Source organism: Pezoporus wallicus, unplaced genomic scaffold (genome assembly GCF_028554395.1).
Source record: "Pezoporus wallicus isolate ANWC-B61680 ecotype Strahan unplaced genomic scaffold, APGP_CSIRO_Pwel_v1 contig_8776, whole genome shotgun sequence".
NCBI classification, from domain to species: Eukaryota; Metazoa; Chordata; class Aves; order Psittaciformes; family Psittacidae; genus Pezoporus; species Pezoporus wallicus.
This window is the reverse complement of record NW_026639091.1, coordinates 710993-724152: the sequence shown is the minus strand read 5'-3', so window position 1 is coordinate 724152 and position 13160 is coordinate 710993. Positions and strand designations below refer to the sequence as shown.

Here is a 13160-nt window from a genome sequence, read left to right as displayed (position 1 = left end):
ATCACCATGACACAGCCACGTTTGTCTGGTTCCCCAGAGGAGTGGCTCAGAGGTTTGCAAGCTCAGCCAGGACTGCTGTACCCCCTGGTCTCTCAGAGGGACCCTGCAGAGAAGAGATGGAGGGAAGGTGAAAAAGCCCTGGGCATCCAATAGCACTGCAGGGTGGGATTCAGCTCCAGGACAGCTGACGATGCCTGAAAATCCTGAGGTTTTGCCTCTCCAGCGTCTCATCCCTGCTCGGGGTGAGGATTTCCATCCTACTGAAGCTCACCAGGAAGAGGGCAGCCAAGGGGAAAGACAGCACTGAGCAAAACAGCAGCAATGGGGAAAAGCCACAAGAGAGACTGTGGTGCCAGAGATTAGGAAGGGATCTTTAGCAGGGGTTGGGGAGCTAGACAGAATTACATGCCACACACTCCAGCAGTGAGCCACCAGCTGCTGTTCATTTCACCAATGCAGCGTATAGACCCGCTAATCACTGCCATGTAGCAGGGACAGTCTTCCCCTTGCCATCTCCCAGCACTTATTTCAGCGCAGGGAGAGTTGCAACTGGATCTACACTGAGCTTTGTACCCCTGAGCAAAGCTGGGAAGGTTTAAGGGTGCAGATACACGGACCAGATGGGTGCTGAGCCCTGCAGCAAGGGATGCATGGTGGTGATGCTGGGCAGGGTGCATAGCTCTCTCTGTGGGTCCCATGTTGGAGCATTCCACCCCAAAACCTCCTTGAAAGGAAGGACTCGGTCCTCTTGGGGGAAGCCAGTGCCAGTTATTGATAGTGTCCCCTCGAGGCAGGCAGGGGACTAAGCAGATGCATGAGAAAGGCTCTGCAAAGCATCATAAAAGCAAGAGGAAAAGCCACACTCATAAAACACCAAACTCCAGGAGTTAATAGGGGGCAGTGGGGGTGCCATGGCTCTCTTCTCCATCCTGAAAGGGCCTCGAAGGAGATCAGCATTGCAATCCTTTTACCATGCAATAAAACCAGGGCACCTCTTGTTACTAGGAAGACAAAGTGGACCCCATGCTCCAAGCAGCAGGGCTGGGTCCCCACCAGTGCTGCTGGAGTGTGGTGGCAGGCATGGAGCAGCTAGCCCCCCCCCCCCCCCCCCAGTCCCTGGCTCATATCCTCTCTGGAACGTCAATCAGGCACCTGCCAGCGCGGCCAATTCACTTCCATTTGGAAAATTAAAGAAATAAAATGAATCGTTTGCTTAATTTGAAAGGGTGGCAGGAAGCAAAGACGCCTTGGGCTTATGCCAAGTCTGCTGCTTCTGGCTCGACCACAGGGGGAAACATCGGCCTCTTCCCCTCCTCTGCATGCTGGACCAAACACCCCCTGGCCAGGCTGGGGATCCCAGTCTGCTCCCACCAGTCCCTGTGCTCCAAAACTGGGCAGGGGTGGGCAAGCACAGGGGTGCACAGAGCAGTGATTCCCCCCCCCCAGAAACCACATCAAAGTGTCACAGGGATCAGTTGTCCCTGGAATGCTGCCCCACTGCAGTATGGGAGGGTGAAAAAGCTGGGACCTGTCGCCATGCTCAGCTCCTTGTGGGCATCCGAGGCTTTGGCCCTGCGTCTTCAGAGTGCTGGACCCCAGGACCCACTGCCACAGGACAGCATAGGAAGAAGGGAGCAAAAGTGGCAGTGAAAACAATAGGGAGGTGCAGGGCAAGCACCTCCAAAAATGTCATCTCTCTCCATCCCTGTGGGCTCAGCCGCAGAAATGCCCTCCCTCCCAGTTTCATGATTTTTGGGGGCATTACAGGCAATACTTGCTATTGCTCCCTGTCTCAGATACTCTTAGTTCTGGAGCAGATTTCTGCTCACAGGACCTGGCTATGCAGCTTAAAGGATCCGCTCCTGCTTTGTCCAGGGAAGGGAGAAGGAGCCACCGAGAGAAGACCTTGCCCTCCAGTCAGCTCTGTGATATGGAACTTAACCCTGGACTGTGTCTTTCCTGCTCCCCACTGTGTGTTCCTCACTTGTAAGACACAAACATCATCTCTCATTGCTTTTTTCCTCCTCCCCAAGGCGAATCCCCAAATCCCAGCTCCTTCCTGCCAAAGACACGTGCACCTGCAGAGCAGCTGGTGCCAACATCCAGAGCAGAGCCAAGCACAACAAACGGGCTAAAGAACCCTCACTGCACAGAGACCAGCTTACAAAAACAACCGTATTTCACCCAAACTCTATTAAACTGTCCTGGGTTATTGCTCCGTTTCCTTTCCCACCGCTGAGGAATAAATGAGATTTCTGTGGCTACACAGAGATGCTCACACGTCTCACCTTCAGCTGCCCCTTCTGCGCTCTGTGCGGGGTGAAACCCGCCATGGGGTGGCACAGCTTTGCATGCAAATCATTTCCCCTCAATGGTGACTTTTTCACATTGGGAAAAATACAACCGAGAGCAAGTTCCCACGCACAGTTACCCAGCAGGGCAATCACATCTTTTGCGAGAGCCTAAAAGAGTCCTGTAAGCTAGAGGGTTACATAGGCTTCAAAGCCAAAAGGGACCAGTGTGACTGTGATACCAACCAGCACAACCCTTACCATGTCCGGACATTCTTCACCCAGGAGTACCAGCAAGCTCCAACCCCACTCTTTGTATGGCAGTTAATGCAAGGAGCCATAAACAGGGCACCACACCATTCCCCTTCCCTGCAAACATCCCTCTCATTTTACCTTCAAGCTTTTGGTGGGCTTTGACAGCCAGCTGCAAACTAGACTGCTTGTTTACAAGTCAGAGGATTTAAAAGCCATGCAGGAAATTCAGGGCATCGCTCCCATTAATTTCACAAAGTTTTACACATCTAAGCCTCAGCCATAAGTTCTCATGAAAAAGAGGTTCACTTGAAGGCAAAAAATAGCCAAGAAAAATGAACTTTGCTTCCACAGGCTCTTCAAAATGGAAGTATCTGAAATGTAACAGCTCTTGCAGGCACCCGGCAGGCTTTGCAAATAGATAAGAGCATTTGGAAACTAAAATAATGAAAATTTCCTCTGCCTGTCTTGTCCCACAGTATTTGCACACACACCGGCTCAGCCATCAGCAGTGTCGGGAGAGGAAACCCAGAGAAAAAGTCCAAGACGTTTAATGAACTGTCACAGCTTAACAAACTAATCCCTGCTTATGCTCACCTCATCCCAAATGAGAGCTGGGAAGAAACAACTGTGCAACATAAGGCAGATATCTCTTATCTGCTCTGTTGCTCTGGCACATGATTGAGCAGAGACTCCTGGGTCACGGCGAGGCACTGCTTGCTCGTCCGCATAGCCAGAGCTGAGCAAATACCTCGCAGTAATTTCCCATGGAAAGTTTGCATCTGTTTTCCAGAAACACTTCAGCTGAAGGTAAGAAATGTGCGTGGAAAGATGGCTTTTAACTCGGACGTGAACATGCGCTCGGCAGATCAGGTGCAGAAGGGCAGTCCTCACCCCAGAGCTATTCATTCATGGCACTGTTGTCCTCCTCAAAAAGCAGGATCACAGCTGAGCAAGCAAAGGTGGAAGGAGATCAAAAGGGCGAAAGTGAGGAAGCGTTCTCCTGCTTGCACAGAGCACCAGAAAGATTTTGCAACAGTTTTGGTGGGAATGTTGTGCCCCAAGAAACAGCTCAAGCAGGAGCCACCTTCACATCAGCTGCCCTCCCTGAAGCCACAGGGAGCAAAGAGCCTTCATCCCAGTGTCCTCGTCCTCAGGAGACACCTCACCGGCAGCCAGAAACAACACAAGGCAGGTTCCTGCTGCTGACAACCCTGCTCCTGAGAGAAGTAAACACTTGCTGGCAGGAGGTACTGGGTAAATAACTTGCAGCAGTGCAAACAACAGTAGCATTTTCTTGGTAAAGCAACACCCAGGCTTTCAATCAAAGCTCAGGGCTATATTTTCTTAGGCCCTTTACTGAGCTATCAAAAGGCTTTAACTCTCCCATGTCCCTTATAAACACACACACACCCCCAGGCTTCTTGTCTCCAAAATCCTCCTCCTGTACATGAACTACTTCCTGGAGCAGAAAGAGGAGAAAACCATCGTGTGAAATACCAGCCGCTCCTGATCGGCAGCTCTGATCTTTGTAAAAGCCAGTGCCTGAATGCAGCATCGCATTCTCATAACATGGCAATGTTTCAGAGATGCCTTGCAGGACAGCTGGGGCCAAACTGGAAATGACTGCAACGACGTGGGGATGTAGGCTTAGCTGAGCAACAAACCCTGGGTGCAGATGCTAAATCAGCCGGCAATCCCGTATCTCGGCAAGATGGTGGGGTTTGTTTCGGGGTATTTTTGCATCTAGGTAATGATTTTCTGGAAATCATGGCTCCAGCTGATGCTGGCTCACTCTGAAGTAGTGGAAATACCAGTTAAGTTGTCAATACATCTCACTGATGTGACATTTTGCATAGGTTTCTAGAATAGGTTAAAAAATGTCAAGAGAAACTAAAGTGCACAGAAGAGCAAAAGAAGGAAGGAGATGGGGAAGATGGTGGCAGTGCCCGGGGGAGTGGTGGGGAGGTAGGAGTTAGGTCACACAGCACAGATTCGCTTTTCATGTCTTCTCCAGTGGACATCCAGTGGCTTCAGCTCAGACCCTGCTAACACTACACCCTGAAGAAACGCTTCTCTGCAGGAAAGCAAAGAGGGTGACAGGATCTGCTGCCAAACTGTTGGGTCTCACAGGGGGAGAGAGGGGAGAGCAAGAGGAAATGAAAAACAAATCCCAGAGCCGGGGATGTGCCGAGGAGCTGCGGGGCAGTGTTATCTTTGTCAGCAGGGTGGGCTCTGTGGGGGTCACCACAGGAGAGGGGATTAAGCACTCACATCCGGGCAAGCAGATGTGGCTCTGTAAAGGCAAGGGAAAGGGGAAGCTGCTCTGAAAACCAACAGGAGGACAAGTCTCACTGAATGGTCTTGTCCCTTTGGGTTGTATGGTTGGCCAACACAGTGGGACCTGGAGAAAATGAACACATTGGTGGTGTCCCTGACTGGACTCTGCCAGCCAGACTTCCCATGGAGGAGACAACCCCATGCCATGGGATGATGCCCACCTGGTCTGGTGCACCCAGCCTAGCAAGGGTAAAGGGGATGCATACAGAGGAAGAAAGGGAAAAGGAAGAGGTGAGATGATAACATTGAAATATAAATGAGACGAGATGGCTATATAGATACTTTTAAACCTACCCAGATGGAAAGCCACAAGTAACCAGGTCCCCACACACCATTAGCACATCACTTATTAATCACCCATTAATGAAAGGGCTGCAGATATCATAGTCACATTTTCAACCACTACAATATTTTTCAGCCATTCCTCCTTCCCTCTACAATTGTATTCCAATAAATTCCTCCAAAAACTAACACCCAAGAGCTGCACTTTAATTTCTCCTTTCCTTTCTTTCAGCCAAAGCTTTAAAAGAAACAAACACAAGCAGAAACAGCTCCACAGCAAGTTTCCATCTAGTTCCTTTCCCATGCAGGACTCAATGGGTACCAGTGAAACTCCAGAACCCCTTTGGAAACTCTTACATAGCTCCTCTCTCCTGCTCTGACCCAAAAAGCACATTCAAACCTCTGATCTTTTTTATTCCAGGCAGACTATTTGCAAACTGAGCCCGAGCTCCCTAGAACACATTACATCTCTCTTCCTATTTGCTGAAGAGCTTCAATGGACAAGCAAGTCGCTTGAGAAAGTAGTTTCCACCCACAGCCTCCGTAGCTGACTGCCTCTCGTACTGTGGATGAGGCAACTAAAGAATGATTCTGCACTGATGTTGAAAGTAACAGCACCTACTGCTGATACTTGCGTGTTGTAAGGTATGGGTATCTGCACTGCCCTTTTCTCCTTTCAAAGAAACAACTTGGTTTCTGGATTTGGTAATAATTTCACCAAAGCTGTGGTCACAAGAAAGTTTTGGAACCAGCAAGAAAATCATCTCTCCACTATTTAGAGAACTTTAAAAATACATGTACGAACACGAACACAGCAACCCCCCTGCTAATACACATACCACCTTATTTGATCAGACCTCATAAAAACCACATGCTATCTTGGAAACTAACTTCCTTGGGAAAATAAACTGCCTGTAGTAAATCCCAGGGCCAGCACGGGCGGCTGCCCGGGCGCGCTGTCGGCGTGAGGCTTGCCACTCTGCAGAGTCTCAAGACAAACAGGGCAGTGTTAAAGCTCTCAGCAAAGCAGGGTTAAAAGGAAAGCAGAGAGAAGCCAAGGAAACTGACAGCAACCGCTAGCAGGGAGCTGGGCTTGGCGCTGGGGTTTTGGGGTGATGGGAGGCAGCCGAGCAATTAAACCAGAAACAACCCACAGCCCAATGGTTGTCAGCAGGTTGTCAGTGTCTCGGAGGCACCGTCGTAAAATCCGCAAGCAGGGAACGGTTTGCTGGTCGGCGGGAGGGCTGAGAAAGAAAACAACACGCGGGGCGACAGCGGAGGCTCTGCGCAGGGAGGCTGTCAGCGCCCGGAGGTGGCGGAGAACCTCCTGCTCCGACAGCCCAGCCTCCGAGAGGAGGGGAGCAACCGCATGTGAACTCAAAAGCATGCAGGGATGCTTTCCTGCGGTGGTCCTGGAGCCGGCTGTAGCGTGCTGCCATCAGCCAGGCAAACGCACAGGCGGGATGGAGGGTCAGCCCCAGCGCTCGGATGCTCAGCGAGGCTTCCCAAGGCTGCCGACGGAAATGAAAGCGCGCTGAGCGCGGAGGGATGCCTGTCCCGGATATTCGGTGCAAGGAAGAATGTGGAGTTCTTGGAGCGGGCACGGCCACCCGCAGCTGTGCAAACAACCCCGCCATGAAGGTGACTTACCTTGGACCCCAGCCGAGATCACAGATTCCCCCCCCCCCCGCCTCCGAGAAGCCTTTTCCCTTGCCCGAAGATGGGACAAATAAAGCCGAGGGTTCTTTCCCAGTGGGAAGCTGCTGTCTCACAGACCAGCGTGTTAAACGAGCTGGATCAGGTTAGGACCAAGCACCGATAGCCACCGTCAGCCTAACCCAGCCCAGCGAATAGCAGCTGCTCCTCAGTTTTAATTTGTTGCTCTTCAGTTTTAATTTACCCCTGCAATTGAGGCAAGTTTCTCTATCAGCAGAAAATCCAGGGCAGTGACTGCAAGTGAGAGAACTCAGGGTGCTACTCAGGTTTGATCCTCCACTGCAGCATCCATCCAGAGCTGCACCCCAGGAGGGGTCCTGCATCCAGCTGGACAGGCAGGAGGAATGCGAGGCCACAGCCCAGGGTAGCACATGCTGATCCATTAGCACCCGAGTACTCCTGACCCCTGTCATCTAGAGGAAAACACATCACTTCAGATAGTGAAAGAGGGAGGAAGGGAGAATGATCTGCACAAGCCCGAGGTGGAACTGGACACCCCGGAGCAGGCTGGACAAAGATTGCACGGGAAAACGCTGTGTTGCAACCTGGAAGAGACCCTGAGTGTCAGCAGGTCCCAGCCTGGTCCCCGAAAGACCATCCCTGGCACTGCAGGAAGAAAAGGAAGGGAAAGGGCCATCCAATGCGTCAGGACATGTGGGCCATGCTCCTGGATCCACCACAGGTTCCCAGCCCAGGTCTGGAGGTGTGGAGCCCAGGAAGGGTGAAGGTGCTCCAGCTCTGCCTTCCTCACCATCAAATATAGAGAAAATACTGCTTTTGTCCTATTTTTGCTCCCCAGCTACTACCAAGGGCCACAGACACAAGGCTCTACAGTAAATCAGGATGAGAAGGTTTTTAATCCCATAATTCCATGTATTTTTCAGTGATGGGTTGAGGAAAAGGAGGCACAATGTCTGAATCTTTGTTCCCCCAGGCTCCCTCAGCCCATTTCCTCCCAGGCTTTTGTGCTACTTTCATTTTTGGAAGAAGAAACCAGAATGAATGGCAATAAATACAGGCAGGCATAGAGGAGAACTCCTGGGAGAGCTCCGGATCCTTGCAGCAATCTCCTGACTCCACAGGGCCCATTTATCCACAGTGGGGGACAAGGACCACGGTGGGAGATGTGGATCAGGGTGGCAGCCCCATCGGGTAACACTTCTTGCCCAACCCGAGCCAGGAAAGTGTCTCTTCCTGAGCTCCCCAGCTTGGTGTGACTTTTCACCACATGCAGCTATTGGATCCAGATGGGGGGAGATGAAGAGCTGCTGGGCTGTCATGGAGCAGCGGCAGCAACGTGGCTTAACCCTGGGCACGAAGCCTGATTTGGTGGCAGCATAAATAGCCAGTTTCAGCAAGATGGGTGGATAGAATTTTCCCTCCCCAGTATCCTTGGGAGAGGAGAGGGATGCTGTGCTGAATTCAGGGTTAGGACAAGGGATGCTGTTGTGTGTCAAAGCACTAATTGATCCAAAGCAAGTTAGCCCCCACAGCAATGCAAAATTCTACTGCTCTGAGGGTACTCATGTCACATGAATACATCTATCATGTTTTCCTATGTCTCAGCTTAAAAGAGCCCTCTAACCCACTGCCAACAGGAGCTAGCAACGGCTGAGAATCTCAGGGAATTAATATCAACTGAAAAAAAAAACAGGATAAATATTGAAGTTAAGCAGGAAAATAAAAATGAGAGAGAGAAGATGACCCTGCAATAGGCAGTTCCTGCCTGCTACTGCAAGCACCGTCTTAAAACAGTGCCATCACGAAGCCATCACACAAACCCCAGCTGCCATTGCACTGGATTCTCTTCTCAAAGCCCTTCTACAGACTGTGAGGACACCTTTCGGTCCCAAGCACTCTAAAGGGTCTGCTCAAGATAATGGAAATAAAAATATCCCCAAGAACACAAACCCTTTAATCAACTGGAAACCCAGCCACAGGGACACAGCTGATCCACAAACCCAGTTCCAAGCAGTGCATGAGTTCACAGTCATCCCTCATTGACCACCGCCTTTACTTCATCTTGCGTCTGTGATGGGGTCTCCTTGTTTGTCTTCTTGCCCTGGACTACATAGGAGGAGTTTACAGGAGAAGACAAGAACATCACTGCCACTACCCTGAGTCCACCCTACTGGCCACGGTTCAAATGATACCAAATGCATGTATTTCCTGAGAGGGGCAGGGCAAGACAAGCCAAAACAGCACAAAGGAGTAAGCTGGACCATGCAGAAGATAAATGGGCAGGCGAAAAGGCCAACCCAAGAAGCCGTACTCTTACGGTGTGTTTTTGGGCATGACTTTGACAATTGATACTTTATTCCAAAGCAAGGGATTGTCCCTTACAGATTGCCTCTGGTTATCCCCGCACTGGTGCCATATCTCCTTCATTGCACAAGCTTTGAGCTACAACAGCCCCCCAAATAACCCTCTAGGAGCCTCTAAATTTGTCCTGGGCTGCAAAGATCCCACAGTGCCATCTGTGGGAGCTCTCCATCCAGCTTTACCACTTCCATGGAGGGGACATGCCGCCTTGGCACTGGAAGAGTCACCTGAATCAGTTAACACCAAACGCCAAAAAAAGCCACCCTAACTAGCCTTTATTGTAGTAGCGCGGAGGGTTAAAGTCCCAATTACAGACTTGGAAACACAGTTACCCAAGAGAAAAATAAACCAATTACAAAAAAAGCCAAAAACACAATTCCAGATTATATTTAACACTCAAATTCCTCCTTAATTGCTCCAGTGTCTCAGCCAGTTTGCAGGGGAGGAGTGGGGACTGGCAAATTAGCTCCCCCCAGGGCTGCTTCCCCCTGGGGAGCTTTCCCAATTTACATTCCCATTGTGTTCTTTAATTAGTACATTCCTACAGCTTTTCTGAGAGTCCCAACACATCCAGGGCTGTGACAGTACTTTATAAATAATAAGTCGGAGGGAATATTCACTGTACCCTGCTTCACTCCTCCCAGTATCCCAGTCGGAGCCTGGCAGCTTTTGCAGGGACCACACACAGCCTAGAGCAGCCCACCACCGCCAGCCCCAGAGGTGGCCTTTGGTGGGGACCTCGATAGCCTTCTTTCTGCATCTTCTTCTTCCCACCTTACAAGCCTCGTATTTGGGGTACTGATTCCTAGACAGGCTCTTCCCAGGCAAAGCATCTGGATTTGATGGCATCCCCATAATGTGGTCCCTATGCTGTGAGAAGGGCTGGGCAAACTCCTCAAGAGGAGGTCCCATTTGGTTGTCTGGTGGTTGAGTAGGATGCTGCCCGCAGGCATCGCTGGTTCAGACAGGCTTTGTGGGGCTCTACCCAGAGCCATTCCAATCCCAGCACCAGCAAGCTAGGTCCCTCTGCACTAGGATCCCGGCAATACCCTTCATCCTAATATTTCTGGCACCCTAGGGATTCACAAACTACTTCCTCAGGGACCGAAAAAAAAGGAGTAAAATACATTTAGTCTGCAGCACATTGGCCAGAAACAGGGTCTGGGCAGAGCTCAGGACCCCTCACTACCCAGAGCAATGGGAAATCTTCCAGCACCTCCAGCCTCACAAAGGTTTCACTCAGACAACCCTACAAACTAAATGGAGAAAAAAGCTCCAAGTAAAGGAAAGACAGTGCAGCCGTGCATCAGAAGCTCCAACCCACATTTTCCCAAGTCTTGTTAGGGATGATTTATGAAGGCTGACACCATCATTAACCCCTGACCACGTCCCAGCTGCCTGCAGGGCATTTTGCAGCCTGCCCGGGACTGTCCAGCAACAACGTGGGGGAAAGATTTTGTTTCTATCTACCCTGTTAATACAATTAGATGCTTTGAAGGAAACCCATCTGATCACCTTTATCTGCATCAACCCTACCTGCTTCACCCACCCTCGGTCCCGGGATGAGCCCTGCATAAAGCAGTGCAGCTCACACTGCGTGCTTATGCTGCTTGGCACAGTCAACGGGCACTAATAACCCACCATTTGCAACCCCATCTGGTTCTGACATGTCCATTATTCAAAGTCATTTGGCAAAGACCTTGGGCAACTCATTTGCAGAGTCCGGGCCGGTTCACAAGCTCATGAATTCCCAAACTATTTGCTGGTCATGCCCATAGCCAAGTTGTGAATAGGTTCTTGGCAGATTTGAAAGGAGCTAGTGTTTTCTGAAAGCACCTGCCTTCATACACTGCAAAAGCCCACAGATTTCCATTCCTGTTTAAGATGCACATCTAGCCCTCTCAGAGGCAGGAGTAAGATGAAAGCTTGACTTGTCTGCAACTATAGAGTATTTCCCAACTTTTAGCAGTCTCACAGGACACCAAGTGACATCAGGGACCCTGAGCCAGGGATGCGAGTCTCACTCCACTTTTCCCTGTGCACAAAGGGCTGGAAACCCAGCTCCTGGTCTGGGACCATTCCTAGTCCCTCTGCCAAGCCCCTCTCATCCTGCTTACAGTGAGAGGGAGATAAAGGATGCAATTGTCTCTGTCTGCTTGCAGCCAAGCTCCAACCCCAGAGCCATACCCTGGAAGTGCAGGCAGCAGCAGACTTGGGAACCTGCTCCTGGTCTCGCAGCTCATACCTCGGGATAATACACGAGATGGATCCCCACAAGAGACCTGGAAAAAGCCCATTCAGCACCTTTATTTCCAGCCAACTTGTGTCACACTTTCCTTTCCCTCTGCTCACCAGAGCTGCAACACATTGCGAAGCGCAGACCATTGGGGTTTGCCGTCTTACACGTGCAAAGACGCAGCAAGCTTTTCCCTGTCGCTCTGCTCTTCCCCTCTCCAGCTGCCTTGTTCGGTGCAAAACCCTACTGGGGTTTACTCAGCCAAGTGGGCAACCCTTCCCTGTCACAGACGGCAGCCCACGAGGCTCACTGAGATCAGGCAGCATCGCACACCCGCTCAAGAGAAGGAGCGGGAGGCGCAGGCAGGGGAATACGAGACGTGGTTTGCTCAGAGACAGCTCTGTGCTTTTGGCAGGACTCGAGGGCATTTGTTTTGAAGCTGTGTTTACATGCCTTTGATCAGACGTGTTTAACTTTTCTGGTGCGTGACAGCAGCAAAACAAGTTTGATACAAGGATAATGAAACACATTGTGCGCTTGTACGTGTAAACGGCTGTAACGAGGCTGAGCACATCAGTAACTCAAACTGGGGTGTGTGTGTGTGTGTGTGTGTGTGTGTGCGTGTGCAAAGACAGGGAGATGCATCACCATGATGCCAAAAAGTTAAATATATTAAAAGAAATGAGCACTAACCCAGCAACAACAGCTCAATCTCAGCTGCTGGAGTTGGCCAACTGGAGTCTGCCCTGAGCCTGCTGCAGAAGCAAAACTCCCTCCAGCATCGCAGGGAGCTTTACCTTAGTAGCTAAATGGGACTGGAGCATCATGGCTCAGGAGGACTCCGGGCTTGCTTGCAGCAGCACCTCGGGGCACTGGAGTGGAGCAGACCACACCTTTTCCAACCTCTGGGGTTTATCAGCAGCTCTGAAAGTCTGAGCCACCTTTTGGGAAATGTTGGTGCAAGATAGGAGAGCTAAAAGGAAAGGCAGCTTCCAGAGGTGCTCCTAAAATAGCTGCTCTCCGAAATACTACGGCACACCTGGCACAATTAACAAGGACGTACTTGCATATGTTTAGACCAACTGGACTACTAAACACCCTGCCGTCATTTCAGAGCTCACAAGGCAATAGCAGATCTCTCTCAGCATGCCAGGGAAACTCAGAGCACTGCCGGCATCCTTTCAGCACAGGAGGACAACACAGGAGCCATGCGCACAGACCTGAGCTCAAAATATTTCCAGGCATCGCAAACATCTGCACATTGAACTGCTAACGCAGTCCCTGGCATGGGGGAAAGACTCATCACAGGCTGGGACTGCTCCCACAAAGCAGTTTGGATCCAATAATCCTATTTTGGAGGGTTTGAAGGAGACATGGGGGAGTGTGGATGCTCCAGCTTCTGCTAGAGAGCAGACCCAAGCATGTTTAATTTACCAGTGCAAATGCTAGCAGAGAGACTTTATAATACAGTCCCATGCTGACCATGTTTCAAGATGAGAGATGCCACCATCTCTCTGTGCTTAGCGCAGCAAATGAGTGGAGCACATTGGCACAAGAGGTTTCCTAATGGCACGCCACCTCACTACGCAACCTGTCAAGTCGACGCAGGCTTAAGCAGTGGATCTTAGCTGGCAATAGAGGGGGAAGTGAATACTCAGCTGTGATAAATATTTAACGTGCTTTTAGTCCCGAAGAAGTGTAGCACTGAGGCCATCATCCTG

The 13160-nt window shown here is 50.7% G+C and overlaps 1 protein-coding gene across 5 annotated transcripts in view; it reads right to left on the bottom strand.

Moving 5' to 3' along the window:
* Positions 1-13160, bottom strand: part of CNTFR (ciliary neurotrophic factor receptor) — a 206388-nt gene that overhangs the window by 128245 nt on the left and 64983 nt on the right. The window contains exon 1 of one of the 5 annotated variants that reach the window (XM_057413645.1): positions 6320-6338. The exons of the other annotated variants lie outside the window; for them this stretch is intronic. The gene's annotated coding sequence lies outside the window, so the exon portion shown is untranslated. Of the gene's footprint in view, positions 1-6319; positions 6339-13160 lie in introns of those variants that run through there. 5 annotated transcript variants of the gene reach the window in all.